Source organism: Phyllobates terribilis, unplaced genomic scaffold (genome assembly GCF_046119375.1).
Source record: "Phyllobates terribilis strain yellow unplaced genomic scaffold, ASM4611937v1 Scaffold_8__6_contigs__length_399053987, whole genome shotgun sequence".
Taxonomy (NCBI): Eukaryota; Metazoa; Chordata; class Amphibia; order Anura; family Dendrobatidae; genus Phyllobates; species Phyllobates terribilis.
The window spans coordinates 212,875,722-212,896,615 of NW_027362768.1; the positions used below are offsets into that span (position 1 = coordinate 212,875,722).

The following is a 20,894-nucleotide window of genomic DNA, read 5'->3' on the forward strand; positions in this document are numbered from 1 at the left end:
CCCATCGATTTGGGCAATCACTGTAATGCCACAACCACCATGGCTGTGGCATTACAGTGAGTGGCAGACAATCCCTGCATGATTGGTGCTCTAAATAGCGCCAGACATGCAGGACACGCTTTTGGTGCACGAACAGTTATCGAACATAACCTCGAACAGCCGAATTTTTTGCAAATCGTTCGGGTTCGTCGAACAACTCGAACACCGCCCAAAACAGCTCGAATTTGAGATTGGCGAACAGTTCTAGTCGAACACCGCTCATCTCTAGTCCTGAGGCGGGATGCGCCAATGGTCTTAGAAGAGTACCACGATGAAGCAGGACACTTCAGGTGGAAAAAGTTTGAAGTCCTGCTATGTGAGCGATTCTACTGGGTTGGCATGAGGAAAGCAATCGAGAGGTGGTGTCGAGAATGTGGTCCATGCAACCTGAGACGGAAAGACCGTGATAGCCAGAGGGCTCCCCTGCAACCCATAATCACCAAACAACTACTTGAACTGGTAGCCTTGGACCACGTGAAGCTAGCCCCAAGCCGGTCAGGCTATGTCTACGCTCACACCATAGTAGACCACTACTCCCGGTTCTTGGTAGTAGTGCCAGTGAAAGACCAGACAGCTCAGACGGCAGCCAAAGCGTTCCAACAGCACTTTTATCGCCTGCACGGTTACCCTGAATGAGTGCTTACCGACCAAGGTCCAGCCTTTGAAGCAGAGGTGTTCCAGGAATTCTGTAACTTGTACGGCTGCAAGAAAATCAGGACGACGCCGTATCATCCCCAGACCAACGGGTTGTGTGAGAAAATGAACCAGGTTGTAATAGAACTGTTGAAGACGTTGCCCCTCGAAGAACGTAGCCTGTGGCCAGAGAAGTTACCAGATTTGGTGGACCTATATAACCACATCCCGGTGAACTCCACCAACTGTACACCCGCTTACCTGATGAGAGCAAGACCTGGTAAGCTACCCATCGACTTAGACTTGGGAGCATTAACACCAGAGACGACCTCACCAGATGCGGATTGGGATACCGAGCGGCAGCAACAATACAGCAAGGTGCAAGAATGTGTTGAGAGAAATTTGTCCCAGGCGAGACAGAAACAAGAGAAAACATATAATCAGCACGCACCTGCCGTTCCCTTATCACCTGGAGAACAGGTACTTAAGAGGAAGAGAGGAGTCCACAAATTTGATGACCAGTGGGAGGTTGAGCCATACACCGTCCTACCGTCAAATTACGATAACACCAAAGTGTGCCTCATCAGTAAGGATGGAGGAGAAACTTCAGCGGCAGTGTCAAGAGATCACTTGAAGATATGTCCTGAAAAGTTGAAACACACAGAAGAAGATCAAGGCAGCCCTCGGCCCACAGAAAAAGTGGAGGAGATGGTCCAGACAGTCCTCGGAGAATTTCCCCGGTCTTGGACACGAGTGAACAAAGCAATTGTGGTACCTGTCCTGATCTTTCTCCAAGCGGCCTCACCTGAAGCTGCAGAGGCTCCAGAACATCTGGAAGACCAGTCGACCTCAGAGACAGATGCTTCATCAGCAGCACATCAGGAGAATCTACCCTCTGCTAGCAGTGAACCTATTGTACCCAGTGTGAGTCAATGAATTCGTAGGAGATTACCCAGCCTACCTGTGTTACCTCAGACCACCCGTAGTACTCCCACTGAACCCACCACACCAGAGGTAGACACTAGTGTTGAGCCACCCCCGTAGTGTTCGAGTTCGGTTCGGTTCGTCGAACACCCGTGTGTTCGCCGAAATGTTCGTCAAACTGTTCGTCGAACACCTTCGAACACCGTTAAAACCAATGGCAGGCAAACAAAAACACATAGAAACACATAGAAAACACCTTCAAAGGTGTCCAAAAGCTGACAAACTGCTCAGAAGACATAACTAACACATGGATAAGTGACAAGTACATATAGTCATGCGAAAAGAAAAGAGGTGGAGGAGTAAAAGGAGGGGGAGACACAGATATAGGCATGTCATGCCCTTCTAAAATCCAAAAAGTGAGAAGCCGACACGGCCAGTCCGTTCCTGCCCGTGCCACCTCCGTGTCGCCGGGTTTGTGCCAGAGCCGCGGTGGACCCTGACGGCCAGCCCCCCTCTCCCAATACTGGTGCCTGTCCGCTGGTGGGTCGAGCGAGCCCCCCTGTGGTGGAGGCAGCTCTAAACTTTTTAATTTAAATTGTCTCTCTAATTTGAATGAATACACTTTAAATCCTTTTACAAGGATCAATTGGAGGGCAAGTCTCATGCCAGCAGCCGCATAATTCCAGCTCCAGTAGTGTCCACTAAATCTGCTGCAGTTAAAAAGCTTTTATAAGGATCGAGCTCGGCTGTCCACCGCAAGGCATCCTACCGCCAGTCCCAGCCCCTATGCCTTGGGGTGCCTCCTGATGCTCTTCACTGAGTATCCCGTGGTCCCGAAGCATTTCCTTTGAAAAAATTAAGTGTCCAAACTACAGGTGGTGTAGCTTGCTTAACAGGCGGGATAATCCGCTGACTAGTGGACACTGCTACTAGGCACAAAGTATTTCCTGGGCTAGATGCAGTTAAAAATTTGTAATTAGATACTCTCGCTGGATACTGAGAAAGCATTCCATAGAGTCTCCTGGCACGCCATATATTATTCTCTTAAAAAGCTTGGGGTAGGGGTCTAGGGGACCCTTTTGTAGCCAAAATCACGGCCCTGTATCGCAATACGTCACCTAGGCTGAAGATAAATGGAACTGTAGCACCCTGAGGGCTCGGTTGCTACAGAGGTATTGCACCTCACCCAGAGGTGTGATATCTCACTCTCAGGTAAGGATGGAGTGTGGATCAGGACCCGACACCTGCATGCATTACACCACATTGCCGTGGGGCAGGGCGACCAATATGCCCCTGAGATGGGCACGACAGTCCCTGTCCCTGGCTGGAGTGGGGGGAGGGAACACTGAGGAAGAGGAACCCTGTAGTGCAGGAGCAGGGAGGAAGCAGTTCCTGGGTGCATTGAGAAGGGAGTATAAAAGGTGGGCACCATCTTAGTTCAGTGCAGAGAAGTCTGAGCAGAAGTGACAGGGAGCAGGGGCTCTGCATGAGCTCTGCTCCGGAGGCGGGCCTAGTAACAGAGGCCCAGGCCTGGAAGAGGGAGAAGGAAGGAAGAGGAGCGGAGAAGGCTCCAGGAACGAGGAATGAAGGGATCCCAGGGGTGTGGATGGGCAAGTAGCCACCGTACGCCCGAATCAACCTGCGTGGAGGGGTCAGGCCAAAGGGGGAGACCGGTCCCCGAAACTAGTGAAGGCGGAAAATGACCCTCAGCTAGAAACCGGAGGCTGTGACATTTTATGTGGCGCAGCCCCTCGCTACACCCGCTAGGAAGGCACCACATAGGGTCAGGGAAACTGGCGCCAAGTTTACCAAGAGGAGGCCCGAGGCAGCCGGACAGAAGGGTTGGTAAGAAAGGCCAGACAAAGGACACACAAAGGGGGTCCTGTGAAGCGCTCCAAAGTTATCTGGGAGTTGTCTGAGCCCCTCACCTGGTGAGAACAGTACGACGTGTGCAGCCGTTACCTGCAGAAGTGGTCTGGATAATAAGAACTGTGAGTAAAGGCCCTGGACTGCATCTCTAAATCCGTGTCGTTACTAATGCTGCTGCCCTGCACCATCTCCCCCATCCTCCGCATACACTGCCCTGAGGCTATACTCCTCCCGTGGGGAGTTATGCTACGCTCTGCTGCACCCACAACACCAGCCTCAGCGGTCTGCCCTGCAGCGGCGGTTCACTCTGACCGCAATCCACAGGTGGCGTAATCGGACATTTAAACATCAAAACCACATAAATAGTTCCGCCACTGGTTTGACCGCCCTGAGCCACGGAACCGGGTCGCCGCCACGGAGACTACAACCACCAGCATCCACCAAAAAGGGTCCGGCTCCGGGTGTCCCAAGGCCCAGGGGGCGCGTCAGAACATTTTCATCACCTTTCATAATCACCAATGGGACAAGGCAGGGATGTCCTCTGTCCCCTCTCTTATACATCCTAGTGACGGAGCACCTGCTCTCATCAATTCGCCATAACCCCAATATTAGGTGGATTGAGGTGGGAGGCACCGAGCACAAGTGTCTCTATTTGCTGAAGATGTCCTAGTATATATCACTCAATCACATATATCCATCCCTGCTGTTATGGCTGAAATAGATCACTTTGTTACATGGTCAAATTTTAAAATCAATGCAGCGAAGTCTGAGGCCCTCGATGTCTCCCTCTCCAAATCCACACAGGATTCCATCCAGTCCAACTTTCCCTTTGCCTGGCCCTCACAGGGTATCAAATACTTAGGAATTCCTATTCATAGAGACCTCTCCCGTCTATGTTATCTTAATTTTGGGCCCTTTATTGAACAACGCCATACAGACCACGGTTGGCAAGTTAGAACTGTAAGATTCACTACGTGAACCACTGGTGTTTTGTGGAAAAGCACATGTACACTGTGCTGCAAATTATTATGCAAAAAGTGTTTAGGAGTGATAAGTGAAGAATTTGTTTGTTTGTCAGTTAAACTCATTGATAGTGATGTGTGTCAGGGCTCTTTATATCACTGTAAGCAATTGCAGACACCTGTGCTAATTAGTTTGGCAGGTGTGTCCAATGAAAGGCAAGACTCCTTAAGAAGGCTGTCCCACATTATTAAGCAGCCTACATTTTCTGCCAAAATGAGAAAGAAAAAGGATGTGTCGGCTGCTGAGAAGCAACAAATTGTGGAGTGTTTAGGTCAAGGCATGACTTTAATCAACATTGTGCGATGATCAGGATGAAGTGTCTTGACAATCAAGAAGTATGTAGCTGATTCACAGTACACACGTGTGCGTGCTGATAAGGGCAAATTGAGGACTCTTTCCTACAGGCAATTACGTCAGGTTAAAAGAGCAGCGGCAAAAAAGCCTTGTCATAGCAGCAGACAAGTTTTTGAAGCTGCTGGTGCCTCCAACGTCCCCCGAACAACAAGATGCAGGGTCCTTCAGAGGTTTGCAGCTGTGCGTACGCCATCCTGTCTACCTCCTCTATCCACTTCACACAAGCAGAAACGGCTCCAGTGAGCCAAACATTACATGAAGATTGATTTCAAAACGGTTTTGTTCACGGATGAGTGCCGTGCAACGCTCGATGGTCCAGATGGATGGAGTGGAGGATGGCTCGTTGTTGGACACACCACGCAAACACGGTTACAGCGCCAACAAGGAGGAGGTGGAGTAATATTTTGGGCTGGAGTCATGGGGAGAGAGATTGTCGGCCCCTTTAGGATCCCTGAAGGGGTAAAGATGAACTCCATAATGTATGTGGAGTTTCTCAAACAGCACTTCCTGCCATGGTTCAAGAAGAAGAACCGTGTATTCCACAGCAACATCATTTTTATGCATGATAATGCACCGTCTCATGCTGCACATAACACATCTGCATCTCTGGTTGATATGGGCATAAAAGGGGACAAACTTATGGTGTGACCCCCATGCTCCCCTGACCTCTACCCCATTCAGAACCTCTGGAGCATCATCAAAAGGAGTGTCTATGATGGCGGGAGGCAGTTCACATCTAAGCAACAGCTCTGGGAGGGTATTCTGTCCTCATGCAAAACAATTGAAGCAGAAACCATCCAAAACCTGACAAATTCAATGGATGAGAGAGTTCAGAAGCTCCTTTCGAACAAGGGGTCCTATGTGCAAATGTAACATCACCTAGAATAAAGTTTTGAGTTGAAAACTGTTTGATTTCAGTTTCTAATAACCTGCTAATGCTTATAATTTCAAAAATGACCATTTTTTTGGTCTTTATTAAAATGAAAAGGTTGATCAAAGAGTGTGGGGGATCTAAGAGTGTGGCAACCCAGTAGTCAGCATTACTTCGAATTCTGACAATCTGAGGGTCATGTTGCAGGTAGTGCAGCAAGAAGGCACTTATGTGTCTTGCGCATCTCAGAGCCCCAAAATTATTTTACGGGCTAGATGCAGCTAAAAAATATTATTAATTTTAAATCTGGTGGAGCTTAGTATAGATGGCCTAATAGAATCAGTACTGCACACTGCTACAATGCCCAAATTATTTTCCAGCCAAGATACAGATAAACATGATTAGTAATTTTAAATCTGGTGGAGCTTAGTATAGATGGCCTAATAGAATCAGTACTGCACACTGCTACAAAGCCCAAATTATTTTCCAGCCAAGATACAGATAAACATGATTAGTAATTTTAAATCTGGTGGAGCTTAGTATAGATGGCCTAATAGAATCAGTGTTGCACACTGCTACAAAGCCCAAATTATTTTCCAGCCAAGATACAGATAAACATGATTAGTATTTTTAAATCTGGTGGAGCTTAGTATAGATGTCCTAATAGAATCAGTACTGCACCCTGCTACAGAGCCCAAATTATTTTCCAGCCAAGATACAGATAAACATGATTAGTAATTTTAAATCTGGTGGAGCTTAGAATAGATGGCCTATTAGAATCAGTGCTGCACACTGCTACAAAGCCCAAATTATTTTCCAGCCAAGATACAGATAAACATGATTAGTAATTTGAAAGTTTAAAACGGTTGGTGAGGTGATTTTAACCAATCATCAAGCTTTTACTCTCCCCAGGATGACACAGGGGTAGAAAAGTCGTTTCGGATCCATGATTTGTTCATCTTTATGAACGTGAGTCTGTCTACATTATCAGTGGAGAGCCGCGTGCGCTTATCTGTCAGCACACCACCAGCAGCGCTGAACACACGTTCAGACAGAACGCTGGCTGCGGGGCATGACAAGATCTCCAAGGCGTAAGTGGCTAGCTCCGGCCTTTTATCCAGATTGGAAGCCCAAAAAGAGCAAGGGTCCAGTGACACAGTCATGGCTTCAATGTTTACTTGGAGATACTCCTGTACCATCGTCTCTAGGCGTTAACTATGTGTCACACTTCTTGTCTCCTGTGGCCTTGCAAAGGATGGGCTAAAAAAGTGGTGAAATGATTCCGCAAAATTGATGTTACCAGCAGATACTGTGTTTCTGTTACGGTTTGAGTGCTGAACACGACGGTCCCACGGTTGGCAAGTTGGAACTGTGAGATTCACTACGTGCACCACTGGTGTTTTGTGGAAAAGCACATGTAAGATTCTGCAACAGTCTCTGCTGATACTCCTGCATGCGTGCATCCCTTTCTATGGCAGGAATAATTTCTGCAAATTTACTTTTGTACCGGGGATCTTACAGTGTGGCAACCCAGTAGTCACGATTATTTCTAATTCTCACAATTCGAGGGTCATGTTGCAGGTAGTGCAGCAAGAAGGCACTCATGTGTCTTGCGCATCCAGGAGCACCAAGTCCCTGTTTTGTTGGTGGTGAGGTAACAATCATGCTTCCTTCCTCTGTCCTCTCCCCCCAACCTCGCACAACAGAAATGTGATCAAGGTCTCCCTCATCTGATGAGTCTTCCATCAGTTCGTCCTCCATTTCTTCCTGGGCTCCTGCACCTTCCTCACTAGTTTGGCTGCTACCATGCGCCCTGGTAAAACCATCTCCCCCACCCTCACATGCCTGCCGCCTTGGTGCTGCCGACCGTCTGGACCTTGCAGATGTTAGCCCTTCCGCATACAACTCCTCCTCCTCTACTTCCTCCACCTCCTCTTGTGCCACCACCTGACTCCGAATTCTGTTTAACATGTGCTCCAGCATGTAAATCACCGGAATAGTCATGCTGATAATGGCATCGTAAGCACTAAACATCTTCGTTGCAAATTCAAACCTGTGCAGAAGGGTGCATAGGTCCCTGATCTGAGACCACTCCTCCAGCGTGATTTGCCCCACCTCTGGATCTCGTTGGCCCAGGCTATACGTCAGAACGTATTGCACCAGGGCTTGTTGGTGCTGCCACAGTCGCTGCAACATGTGCAGAGTTGAACTCCACCGGGTAGGCACATCGCATTTTAGCCGGTGAAGTGACAGGCCCAACGACTTCTGTAGAGATGTAAGTCGCTGAGCTGCGGGATGCGAACAGCGGAAGTGAGCACACAGCGACCGTGCCCTCTGCAGAAGGCCATCTAGTCCGGGATAGTGGGCTAAAAATTGCTGGACAACCAGGTTTAACACGTGAGCCATACAAGGCACGTGTGTGACATTGCCCCGGCGAAGGGCCGCACCCAGGTTTGCAGCATTGTCGCACATGGCCTTCCCTGGTTTCAGGTCCAGTGGAGACAACCATTCATGAAATTGGTTCTCCAGAGCTGACCACAACTCCTCAGCTGTGTGACTCACATTTCCCAGACATTTCAAAGTAAAAACCGCCTGATGACGTTGAGCCTTACTGCCAGCATAGTAAGGAGGTGTGCAGGATCCCTTCTGCGCAGTTAGAAAGCTTGTGGCATGACCAGACAGGCTTTGGGTGCATGTGGAGGACCGAGAGGTGGTTGGAGAGGCAGAAGCAGTGGAGGAACTTTGAGATAAAGAGGATTGACGCACAACTCGTGGGGACGGCAAGACTTGGACAGCAGCCCCTTGTCCTGCTGTCACCATAGTTACCCAGTGCCCAGTGAGCGACATGTAACGCCCCTGTCCATGCCTACTCGTCCAAGTGTCTGTGGTGAAATGTACCCTGTCACACACAGAGTTTCTCAAAGAAGCGGTGATGTTGTGTGCGACATGCTGGTGGAGCGCAGGCACACCTTTCTTTGAGAAGTAGTGCCGACTGGGCATTTGGTACTGGGGCACTGCAACGGACATAAGGTCTCGAAAATCCTCTGTGTCCACCAGGCGGAAAGGCAGCATTTCTGTAGCCAAGAGCTTGCAGATGGTGAAATTCAACCTCTTAGCTTTCTCATGGCTAGGAGTAAATGGTCTTTTACTTGTCCACATCTGAGGGACCGAGGGCTGGCAGTTGTGCTTAGACGGGGTTGATAAGGGTGTCCCTGGCAAACTGCCGGTCTGTGAGGAAGATGCAGGCGGACATGTTAGGCTGCCTTGATCCAAAGGTGGTGCTATCGATGTCGGACAGCGCTCAACACCAGCTGGTGTTACCACCTCCAAAGAAAATGATGACCTGCCAATCACGCTGGCTGTTGCGGGTAAAGAGGTGGCAGGTCTGCGTCCCAAAACAGGTGTGACTGCTGTCCCCCCAGTCACAGAGGATGAAGAGGCCGTGGATGCACAAGATATGGCAGACGGCGGTTGGCCCGGCCGGCTAGGCCGCATTGTAGCACAGTGAGCTTCCCACTGCAACTTATGCTTCATGTCCATGTGCCGGTTCATGCATGAAGTACTCAAACTATGTATTTTTTGGCCTCTACTTAGCTTTTGCTGACAAATTTTACAGATAACACGAGTTGGGTCATCTTTATCGATCTGAAAAAATGCCCAGGCTATGCAAGGCTTAGCACCCATGCGACCTGAAGAGTCACCACGACTTGTGGTGAGAGGCAGAGTTGTGTTTGAGGATGCAGTTGTTGACGTGCTTCCAGTACTACGTCTCTGTCCAGGAAGGCGCAACCTGACCTCGTCGTCACTAGCATTCTCCACCTCCTCTGCTGACCTCATCTCTTGGCTGACTGGGTTGACAGTAAGTGGGATCTCCAACCTCATCATCATCACCCTGTGCGTTATCACATCCGTCGTCCTCAGAGCCAACCTGTTCCTGCCCTGTCAAAAAACTAAAGTTGTCGCTCCAATCAGATATTTGAGTCTCATCATCGTCTTCCTCATTGTCTCCACCAACAGGAGTTACAGTTTGGGAATGAGGGTCTACATTATGGTCAGAACCTTCAGCGTCTGGTCCTGGATCCGACTCATAAAGATTCTGGGCATCAGTGCAGATCATTTCCTCGTCTGGATTCACAGAAGCGCTGGAGCCGACCTCTGATTCCCAGGCTATAGTATGAATAAACAGCTCTGCAGACTCAATCATCTGTTCTACCTCATACTCAGACGGGCAGCTGGAGATTTGGGAGCTGTGAGGAAGCAAGTGCGATTGAGGTGACACCTTTGAGGACTGGAGTATTTGTGATGTTGAAGTTGATGTGGAGGAGAGCCCACTTAAAGGAGCACTTGATATCCGTTGAAGCACCTGCTGTTTTTGTGCCTCATCTGGAATTTGTAGCGATTGGCGTGGCCGTAAGAAAGGGATCTTATCACATTGTCCGCTAAAAGAAGTAGACATTTTAGTTTGGCTGGAAGATGGTCTTTCTTCTGCAGATGTTACTGTTGCTTTAACACCTACCCCACGGACACAACCTTTTTTCCCCTTCCCAACTCGCCTATTCCCCTTTCCACCAGCAGCAGGCCTTTTTCCACTCATTTTGGTGGTTAACTAATTCACAACTCTGGAGTTGTTTGCACAAAGAAACAATGGATGGGAACCAAGCAGAGCTGACTGGCCAAACTGTGGTATTAGGACAAAACTATTGGCTGGGTTAGATGCAGAAAAAAATTATATTCAATTTGCAACCTGATGGAGGTCAGTATAGATGGACTAATAGAACAAGTCCCACACAATGCTAGAAGCCCAAATATTTTTTCAGAGCTAGATGCAGAAAAAAATTATTTTTAATTTGCAACCTGATGGAGGTCAGTATAGATGGACTAATAGACCAAGTCCCACACACTGCTGGAAGCCCAAATATTTTTTCAGAGCTAGATGCAGAAAAAAATTATATTAAATTTGCAACCTGATGGAGGTCAGTATAGATGGACTAATAGAACAAGTCCCACACACTGCTAGAAGCTCAAGTATTTTTTCAGAGCTAGATGCAGAAAAAAATTATTTTTAATTTTCAACCTGATGGAGGTCAGTATAGATGGACTAATAGACCAAGTCCCACACACTGCTAGAAGCCCAAATATTTTTTCAGAGCTAGATGCAGAAAAAAATTATATTCAATTTGCAACCTGATGGAGGTCAGTATAGATGGACTAATAGAACAAGTCCCACACACTGCTAGAAGCCCAAATATTTTTTTCAGAGCTAGATGCAGAAAAAAATTATATTCAATTTGCAACCTGATGGAGGTCAGTATAGATGGACTAATAGAAAAAGTCCCACACACTGCTAGAAGCCCAAATATTTTTTCAGAGCTAGATGCAGAAAAAAAATATTTTTAATTTGGAACCTGATGGAGGTCTGTATAGATGGACTAATAGACCAAGTCCCACACACTGCTAGAAGCCCAAATATTTTTTCAGAGCTAGATGCAGAAAAAAATTATTTTTAATTTGCATCCTGATGGAGGTCAGTATAGATGGACTAATAGACCAAGTCCCACACACTGCTAGAAGCCCCAATATTTTTTCAGAGCTAGATGCAGAAAAAAATTATATTCAATTTGCAACCTGATGGAGGTCAGTATAGATAGACTAATAGAACAAGTCCCACACACTGCTAGAAGCCAAAATATTTTTTCAGAGCTAGATGCAGAAAAAAATTATTTTTAATTTGCAAACTGATGGAGGACAGTATAGATGGACTAATAGATCAAGTCCCACACACTGCTAGAAGCTCAAATATTTTTTCAGAACTAGATGCAGAAAAAAATTATTTTTAATTTGCAACCTGATGGAGGTCAGTATAGATGAACTAATAGACCAAGTCCCACACACTGCTAGAAGCCCAAATATTTTTTCAGAACTAGATGCAGAAAAAAATTATTTTTAATTTGCAACCTGATGGAGGTCAGTATAGATGGACTAATAGACCAAGTCCCACACACTGCTAGAAGCCCAAGTATTTTTTTAAAGCTAGATGCAGAAAAAAATTATATTAAATTTGCAACCTGATGGAGGTCAGTATAGATGGACTAATAGAACAAGTCCCACACACTGCTAGAAGCCCAAATATTTGTTCAGAGCTAGATGCAGAAAAAAATTATTTTTAATTTACAATCTGATGGAGGTCAGTATAGATGGTCTAATAGACCAAGTCCCACACCCTGCTAGAAGACCAAATATTTTTTCAGAGCTAGATGCAGAAAAAAATTATATTCAATTTGCAACCTGATGGAGGTCAGTATAGATGGACTAATAGACCAAGTACCACACACTGCTAGAAGCCCAAATATTTTTTCAGAGCTAGATGCAGAAAAAAATTATATTCAATTTGCAACCTGATGGACGTCAGTATAGATGGACTAATAGAACAAGTTCCACACACTGCTAGAAGCCCAAATATTTTTTCAGAGCTAGATGCAGAAAAAAATTATTTTTAATTTGCAACCTGAAGGAGGTCAGTATAGATGGACTAATAGACCAAGTCCCACACACTGCTAGAAGCCCAAATATTTTTTCAGAGCTAGATGCAGAAAAAAATTATATTCAATTTGCATCCTGATGGAGGTCGGTATAGATGGACTAATAGAACAAGTCCCACACACTGCTAGAAGCCCAATTATTTTTTCAGAGCTAGATGCAGAAAAAAATTATTTTTAATTTGCAACCTCATGGAGGTCAGTATAGATGGACTAATAGAACAAGTCCCACACACTGCTAGAAGCCCAAATATTTTTTCAGAGCTAGATGCAGAAAAAAATGATATTCAATTTGCAACCTGATGGAGGTCAGTATAGATGGACTAATAGAACAAGTCCCACACACTGCCAGAAGCCCAAATATTTTTTCAGAGTTAGATGCAGAAAAAAAATATTTTTAATTTGCAACCTGATGGAGGTCAGTATAGATGGACTAATAGACCAAGTCCCACACACTGCTAGAAGCCCAAATATTTTTCAGAGCTAGATGCAGAAAAAAATTATATTCAATTTGCAACCTGATGGAGGTCAGTATAGATGGACTAATAGAATGATGCTATGCCCAAAAGGTTTTACTTCACTAGGTGCAGTAAAAAAATTGGTATTCTATACACAGGTTGTGTAGCTTGCAACAAAGATAGGCTACTCCACTGACTAACACACTCTGCAATAGGCCAAAAAGGATTAGCTTTGCTAGATTTAGCCAAATGCTGTGAAAAAAACTTGCACAGCACTGGCACCGACCTGCCTGGCAAAAACTGATAGGAACTGATGTAACTTAGTCCTGAAAAGGACTGGAATTACAATTAGTCTTTACTCCCAACCTATCTATTTAAGTTCACAGACCTGCCTGATAAAAGTCGTAGGAAATGCTGTAACCTAGTCCTTAAAAGGACTGCAATCACAACTATTCCCTACTCCCAAGCTATCTGTAGATTTGTGCGAAAATTGGCTTGAAATTAACAAAGTATAGCGCGCACAGCAACAGCGGTGCCGTCTAACACGCAGCTGCAGCAGTGAGAAAATGGTGGCGACGGGGAAAATGGCTGGGTCTTATAGGGCAAGGACATGTGACATACACTGCCAATGACACATGCCCTTGCTTGTGTGAAAAAAAGCACTTTGCTCCGTGTGTGCGCTGCTGATAGGCTGACAGATTGCACCTTCCCACTGTAAATGCGGGAAAGAGAAAAAAAAATGGAGATCTTCATTATTCCTGCAGAGATCCATCCCCTGCCCCTCCCTCCGCCCCGCTGTACACTCAAACCGCGTATTAACATTAATTTTCATCATTACTGAAAAAAAATCCAGTTATGATTTTGGTGCACGAACAGTTATCGAACATAACCTCGAACAGCCGAATTTTTTTCAAATCGTTCGTGTTCGCCGAACGGCTCAAACACCGCCCAAAACAGCTCGAATTTGAGATTGGCGAACAGTTCGAGTCGAACAACGCTCATCTCTGGTAGACACTAGGGACCAGGGTAGTTCAGTGACAACAAATGTACTACGTAGGTCGACCCGGAGTACTAAAGGTCAGCTCCCTGCCCGCTGGAGGAACTAAAGTGTAAAAGAACTAAAGAGTATGTTATAAATAGTTGTAACCGTTAAATAATGCTATATATATATATTTGTTAAATTTATGGACAATTGGACCACAGGACTAGGTGTGGTCAGGACAATGGTGGATATAGTTCCTAATTGGCCTAGAAAATAAACCGCAGGCGTGGCTGAAGACCAGGCCCACCGAAAGAGTGCCCTGAAGCCACGCCCAGGGACGATACACAAAGTGGGTTAATGCAGTTCTCACCAGCCAAATTTCGGTTACCCGGATTGTGGTGTAAAGACTAAGCGCCGCAATGACTGTTTTCAGTTCTTGTTTGCAATGTGAATTGTTCTTGTTGATTGTTAATTCAAAAAGTATCCTCAGTCCAGGAGTACTGAAGTTAACCAGGGGGGGAATGTGGCACCCCAGGAATCACAAGAGGTGATGCCATGCCTGGAAGCAAGCAGGGGTCCCCAAGTCAGGTATACTAACATGCAACACGTTCCTGGCTCCAGACCAGCAAGGGGAGCTCCTCCCCTTAGCAACTGGGATCTGTAGGCGGGGTTAGTTAGACTTAGTGAGAGGAGTTCAAGTCAGGACGTTGAAGAGGAAAGACCTAGGGAGTGAAGCTGCGCGGCAGTTCACCCCTGAGGATAGGAGCATGGAAGAACCGGACACCGGAGTCTGAGGTTGTGGGGCACCGAAGGCCCAGCAGCAGAAACCAGAGGGCAGGAGACTGCAGGTCTCCTGGCCCCACCAGACGCCCAGAGGCTTAGCAGCACCGCAGGGCCCAGCACCATCACGTGGGAGCGACGCATCAGCAAGGCCCGAGCTGCCTGCCATACAGGTGAGCACAAGGACGTTGTACTCAGGGACGAGGGCCACAGCACAGCTACAAGCAGAAGGGCCAGAGAGATTAGTGCAAAAGGGAAGGCCTACAACTCCATCTGGCGAGGGGGATTCCTTACTTGCTTCCAGGCTGCCCGGACTTTCACTTCTAGCCAGCACATGTGTACCGGTTTGCCTAATCACCGCAAGTAAACATAAGAGGAAACCGCCATTGAGTTGTGGACTGATTATTAACTGCGCCATCACCCCTGCACTACAACGCCCAGCATCACCTATAACATCTACATCATTTCTACACTGCCCTGGAGCTAAGCTCTCCCTGTGGAGAGCCAAACCAACTCTGCTGCATTAAACACCAGCTTCAGAGGACCTGCGCTGCAGCGGCGGCTACTTATAGCCGCATACCACAGGTGGCGTCACGAATTGCATGAATAAAAAACTCTAAAATCCCCCTTTTTACTGACCGCCCTGGGCCACGGACCGAGTCACCGCCACTGTGACATCACCCTTAGCAACGACCGGCCTGGCACCGAGTACCCCATGGCCCAGGGGGCGCGTCACAAGCTTCTCACAATAGTTGGTCGGAATTTGGGCCCACTCCTCCTGACAAAACTGGTGTAACTGATCCAGGTTTGTAGGTCGCCTTGATCACACCTGCCTTTTCTGCTTTGCCCATACATTTTCAATCGGATTGAGATTAGGGCTTTGTGATGGCCACTCCAAAACATTGACTTTGTTATCCTTAAGCCACTTTGTTACCATTTTGGCAGTATGCTTTGGGTCATTGTCCATTTGGAAGACCCATTTCCGCCCCAGCTTTAACTTCTTGGCTGATGTCTTGAGATGTTGCTTCAGTATTGCCACATAATCTTCTTTTCTCATGATGCCATCTATTTTGTGAAGTGCACCAGTCCCTCCTGCAGCAAAACAACCACACAACATGATGCTGCCAGCCCCATGTTTCACAGTTGGGATGGTGTTTTAGGCTTCCAAGATTCTCCCTTTTTTCCTTCAAACATAACGATGGTCATTAGCCCAAAAAGTTCAATTTTAGTTTCATCAGACCACAGAACATGTCTCCAGAAAGTAAGCTTGTGTGCATTTGCAAACATTAATCTGGCTATTTTATGTTTCTTTTGGAGTAATGTCTTCTTCCTGGCAGTGTGGCCTTTCAGCCCATGTTGATACAGTACTTGTTCCACTGTGGATATTGACACAATCTTACCAGCTTCCGCCATCATCTTCACAAGGTTTTTTCCTTTTGTCCTTGGGTTGATATGCACATGTCAGACCAAAGCACGTTCATCTCTGGGACACCGAACATGTCTCTTTCCTGAGTGGTATGATGGCTGGACATTCCCATCTTGTTTGTACTTGCATATAATTGTTTGCACAGATGAACAAGGCACCTTCAGGTATCTTGAAATTGTACTCAAGAATGAGCCAGACTTGTGCAAGTCCACAATTCTCTTCCTGATATCTTGGCTGATTTCCTTAGACTTCCCCATAATGCTACACAAAGAAGCAGTGTGTTTCTGGTGTGCATTAAAATACATCCACAGGTGTGTCTCTAATTAACTCAGATATTGCCAAAAGATGTCATGTGTCAAGCTTCCACATGACACATAACATCACATGACATCATCATATGGGCAGTCCAGAATTGTTTAAAGGCATAGTGATCTTAGTGTATGTAAACTTTTGACTTTGCAGTAAGCAATAAAAATGCCTTAAAACATTCTCTCTCATTTTTCTGGCATTTGGCAAATATTAAACATTATGGTAATCCTAATTGACATAAAACGGGAAAGGTTTATTCTGATTTCATGTCAGATATTGAGAACATGCATATGTGTCTTTTTATATAGTGTATGTAAACTTTTGGTTTCAACTGTACTGTATATATATATTGTACAAAAAAATATATATTATTATGAAACTTAAAAAATAAACAATAAAAGTACACATATTTGGTATCACTGCGTCCGGAATGACCTGACCTATAAAATTGTCCCACTAGTTAACCCCTTTAGTGAACACGGTAAAAAAATAATTAAAAACGAGACAAAAAAAACAGTGCTTTATGATCATATCACCAAACAAAAAGTGGAATAAAATGCAATCAAAAAGACAAATATAAATAGAAATGGTACTGCTGAAAACGTCATCTTGTCCCGCAAAAAACAAGCCACCATACAGCACCATCAGCCAAAAAATAAAAAAGGTATAGCTTTCCGAATAGAGCAATGCAAAAAAAAATATTTTCTATAAAATATTTTTTATTGTATAAAAGAGCCAAAACATAAAAAAATATGAATTTAGTATCGCTGTAAACGTACTGACCAGAAGAATAAAGCTGCCTTATCAATTTTACCATACACGGAACGGCATAAAAAAACACAATTCCTGAATTGTTGGTTTTTGTTTATCCTGCCTCCCAAAAATCAGAATAGAAAGCGATCAAAAAATGTCATGTGCCTGAAAATGGTAACAGTAAAAACTATATAAATATGGAAAAATTATAGCTCTCTAAATATGGCGATGCAAAAACTGGTCTTTGCAACAAAAAAACGGTTTTTAGTGTGTGACAGCTGCCAAGCATAAAAACCTGATATAAATCTGGAATCGCTGTAATCGCCCCAAGCTGAAGAATAAAGTCATCTAATCATTTACATCGCATGAGGAACGGTGTAAAAAAAAAAACAATTCTGCACCTGCTGCTGATTTGTTCATTCTGCCTCCCAAAGATCGCATTATGGCTCGGCTCACATCTATCCTACGCTCTTCGGTGAGCGCTTGCACTGGGGTTTCCATGTAAGTATCTGAAATACGTGATTCAGACGGAACCCCCAGCAGAAGATCCCCTCTAATGAGACAGATGGAAGCATCATGGACGCCGTCTGGCCTGAGATCCCACAGTGTCCGTGTTTTTATTAGGCTTGCATAAATGTGCCATCGGCCACAGTTTTGTGAACCTCTGAAAAAAATGACACCGCTAAACAGAGGCCAGACGGAGTCCAGAGTAAGGCCTGTTTCACATGTCCTGATATTTCCGGTGCTGGAAAAAACAGTACCGGAAATATGTGTGTCCGTGTGCACCTGTGTAGTATACGTGTGGCAACCATGTGCCGCCCATGTGCCGCATCAGGAGCACACGTACACGTGCATGTAAATCAGTGTACAGTTAGCGCTGTTCCCAAGCGCTGGGTGCTGAACGCATCATTGTCCCCTGTCGGCGCTGCGATCAGCGCGAGCAATAGACAATGTAGAAAGTATTATTCGGCTCCCTCAGTGTCCTGGTTTAAAAATAAGAATAAAATTAAAAAATCCTTATACTCACCAGCTGAAGATGTCCTCCGCTGTAACCCATTTGATTGCTCATGTCGATGAGCCGGGGAGAATGACTCGCTCCAGAGCGAGCCCCGGAGCTGTGCTCAGCGAGCAGTGTCATGTTATTCACTGAGCTCAGAACAGCTCCGGGGATGATATGGAATATCATCATACTCAGGAGAAATTGCACAACAACTTTTAGGGTACAATTTCTCCTGTTACCTTTGTGAAAATAAAAAAATGGAGGCAAAAAGATAATTTTTGCGTAAAAAAAGTGATTTTTTATTTTCATGGCCGTACATTAGAAACTTTTGTGAAACACTTGGGGTTTCAAGGTGCTCACTACACATCTAGATAAGTTCCGTGAGAGGTCTAGTTTCCAAAATGGTGGGGGGATATGCACTGTTTAGACACATCAGGGGTTCCCCAAATGTGACATAGCGTCCGCTAATTATTCAAGCAAATTTTACATTCAAAAAGTCAAATCGTGCTCCTTCCCTTCCGAGCCCTGCCATGCACCCAAACAGTGGTTTTCTCTCACATATGGGGTATTGTCGTGCTCATGAAAAATTTCACAACAAATTTTAGGGTACATTTTTTCCTGTTACCCTTACAAAAATTTTAAAATTTGGGTCTAAAGAAACATTTTTGTGAAAAATGTTAAATGTTCATTGTTTTCTTTCACATTCCAAAAAATCCAGTGAAGCACCTGGCGGGTTAATAAACTTCTTGAATGTGGTTTTGAGCACCTTGAGGGGTACAGTTTTTAGATAGGTATCACTTTTGGATATTTTCTGTCATAAAGGGTCATAAAAGCCCCTTTATGTCACTTCAAATGTGATATGATCCCTAAAATGTGATTTTGTAAATTTTGTTGGAAAAATGAGGAATTTCTGACAAAAGTTTTAACCCTTCTAACTACATAACAACATAAAATTTTGTTCCAAAAATGATGTTGATATAAAGTAGATGTGGTAAAAAATGGTTTTGTAAATTTTGTTGGAAAAATTAGAAATCGCTGGTCAACTTTTAACCCTTACAACTTAGACTTGTAGACAAGCCTTAGACACTAAGAAAGAAAAAAAGTGGGAAATGTTATTTATTAACTATTTTGTCCAGCATATGAAAAGAAATAGTGAGGCACCATTAATGAGTGCATTATCTGTTCAATTTCTATAGCTTTTATGGAATTAGCTATTTTGTGTGACACATCTCTCTTATTTAAGGACATGAAAATTCAAAGCTTGAAAATTGCGAAATTTTAAGAATTTGTCAATAAAAGAAAATGAAGTTCATGACACCAGGTTGCACTTAATTAACCTTTGTTTCCTGGTAGTGTGGTGACATATAGTGCACTCCAATAGCACAGAAAAACAGGGAGGCCAGAGAGGCTATTGATAAACTTTTCTTGTTGCATGAATACACAGGTAAATCCAGATAAACGATGATTTCACAGAGATTCAATTCCAATGCAGCAAGCACAGTTACTTCCCAGTATATTAGTGCAGATACATAAATAGTGTAGTGATTCCTGAGCTCCAACTTCTGCTTATAAGCATAGTCATTATCACACAGCTGCATGCAGCTGTGGCTGTGTTTTCTCATATACAAGAACTTTAGTTGCCTTCTTACCTTCAGCTCTTTTTAGACCACACACTTTACCACAAAATGTCTCCTTCACTCTGGGTGCTAAACCCAGAACCTGGTCATGTGGTCTAAGCATGTGAACTCATATTCATATATGGAAAGCAGGACTGAATTGTTAACTCTTAACAACCTCCTGATAGCAGAACATAATAAGTTCATCACTTTATGCATACATAAACCACTTCTATTTACTGAATCCTCATGTACATTATCTGCAAAGAGAAATGTGAACATTGTGCAAACATTATGAGGTAGCTGCTAGTTCTTCTACATGTTAAAGACACATACACAGCAACTTTGGGGTATTAGATTGTCACGGTGTATGGTGGTCAAGATAAGGACTTCCCTTTTGTTCTTATACTTTTCCACCAGCATGTTGTTGCTGCATTGGGCTCTGTTGTCGCCCTTTCTCAGTACTTGCCCAATTAGCGACTCTAAGGAGGCCTCTCTCGTTCTTTCACATGGGGCTGCATGCAACTTTACCCCTGGCAGAGAGGGTCTTGAAGAGCGGGATGCTGGTGTAAAGTTATCTACGTAGAGAAGATAACCCATATCCAGTAGTGGGTGCAACAATTCCCACACAATTTTCCCACTCACCCCCAGGACAGAGGGGCATTCAGGAGGGTCAATCCGAGTGTCCCTCCCTTTGTAAACCCTAAGTCTGTGGATGTACCCTGAAGTACTCTTGCTTAGCTTGTACAGGATAATTCCGTATCTGGTCCTCTTACAGGGCAAGTATTGTCAGAATTTTAGCCTCACTTTGAAATAAATCAGAGTCATCTTTACAGATGTCCCTTTGGGGATTGTACGCATCAGCAAATTTTTTGCTGTTGTGTTCAACTACTGGTCGAATTTTATATAGATGATCAAAGTTGGGATCATCTGGGGAGGACACTGCGCATTATCACAATAATGCAAAAATATTTGGACTGCTTCAAATCATGTCCTTGTCATGGCAATACAGAATACCGGTGTGCTGTATTGTATATCAGCACTCCAGTAGTTCTGAAGCTCTGTTGTTTTTTTTCACTATGGCAATATGCAACACATAGCCCCAAAATGACATATATTCTGCAGCACTTACAGGGATCCATCTGGCATATGATAACGTGGAATTTTGGGTGAAAAATTGATGGACACACAAATTTGCTTTGGCCACCATAAGATTTACTATATCCCTGCTGAAAAATAATTTGAAAAAGTCAAATTCAGTGAGGCCTATAGCGTCAAATTGGATTCCTGGGCTGCCAATGAAATCTGGAATAACATACTT

The 20,894-nt window shown here is 44.8% G+C and overlaps 1 protein-coding gene across 2 annotated transcripts in view; it reads right to left on the reverse strand.

The window, feature by feature from the left end:
• The window catches only part of RASD2 (RASD family member 2), a 202,272-nt gene that overhangs the window by 139,419 nt on the left and 41,959 nt on the right, over positions 1–20,894 (reverse strand). The window contains exon 1 of one of the 2 annotated variants that reach the window (XM_073644067.1): positions 19,607–19,691. The exons of the other annotated variant lie outside the window; for it this stretch is intronic. The gene's annotated coding sequence lies outside the window, so the exon portion shown is untranslated. Of the gene's footprint in view, positions 1–19,606; positions 19,692–20,894 lie in introns of those variants that run through there. 2 annotated transcript variants of the gene reach the window in all.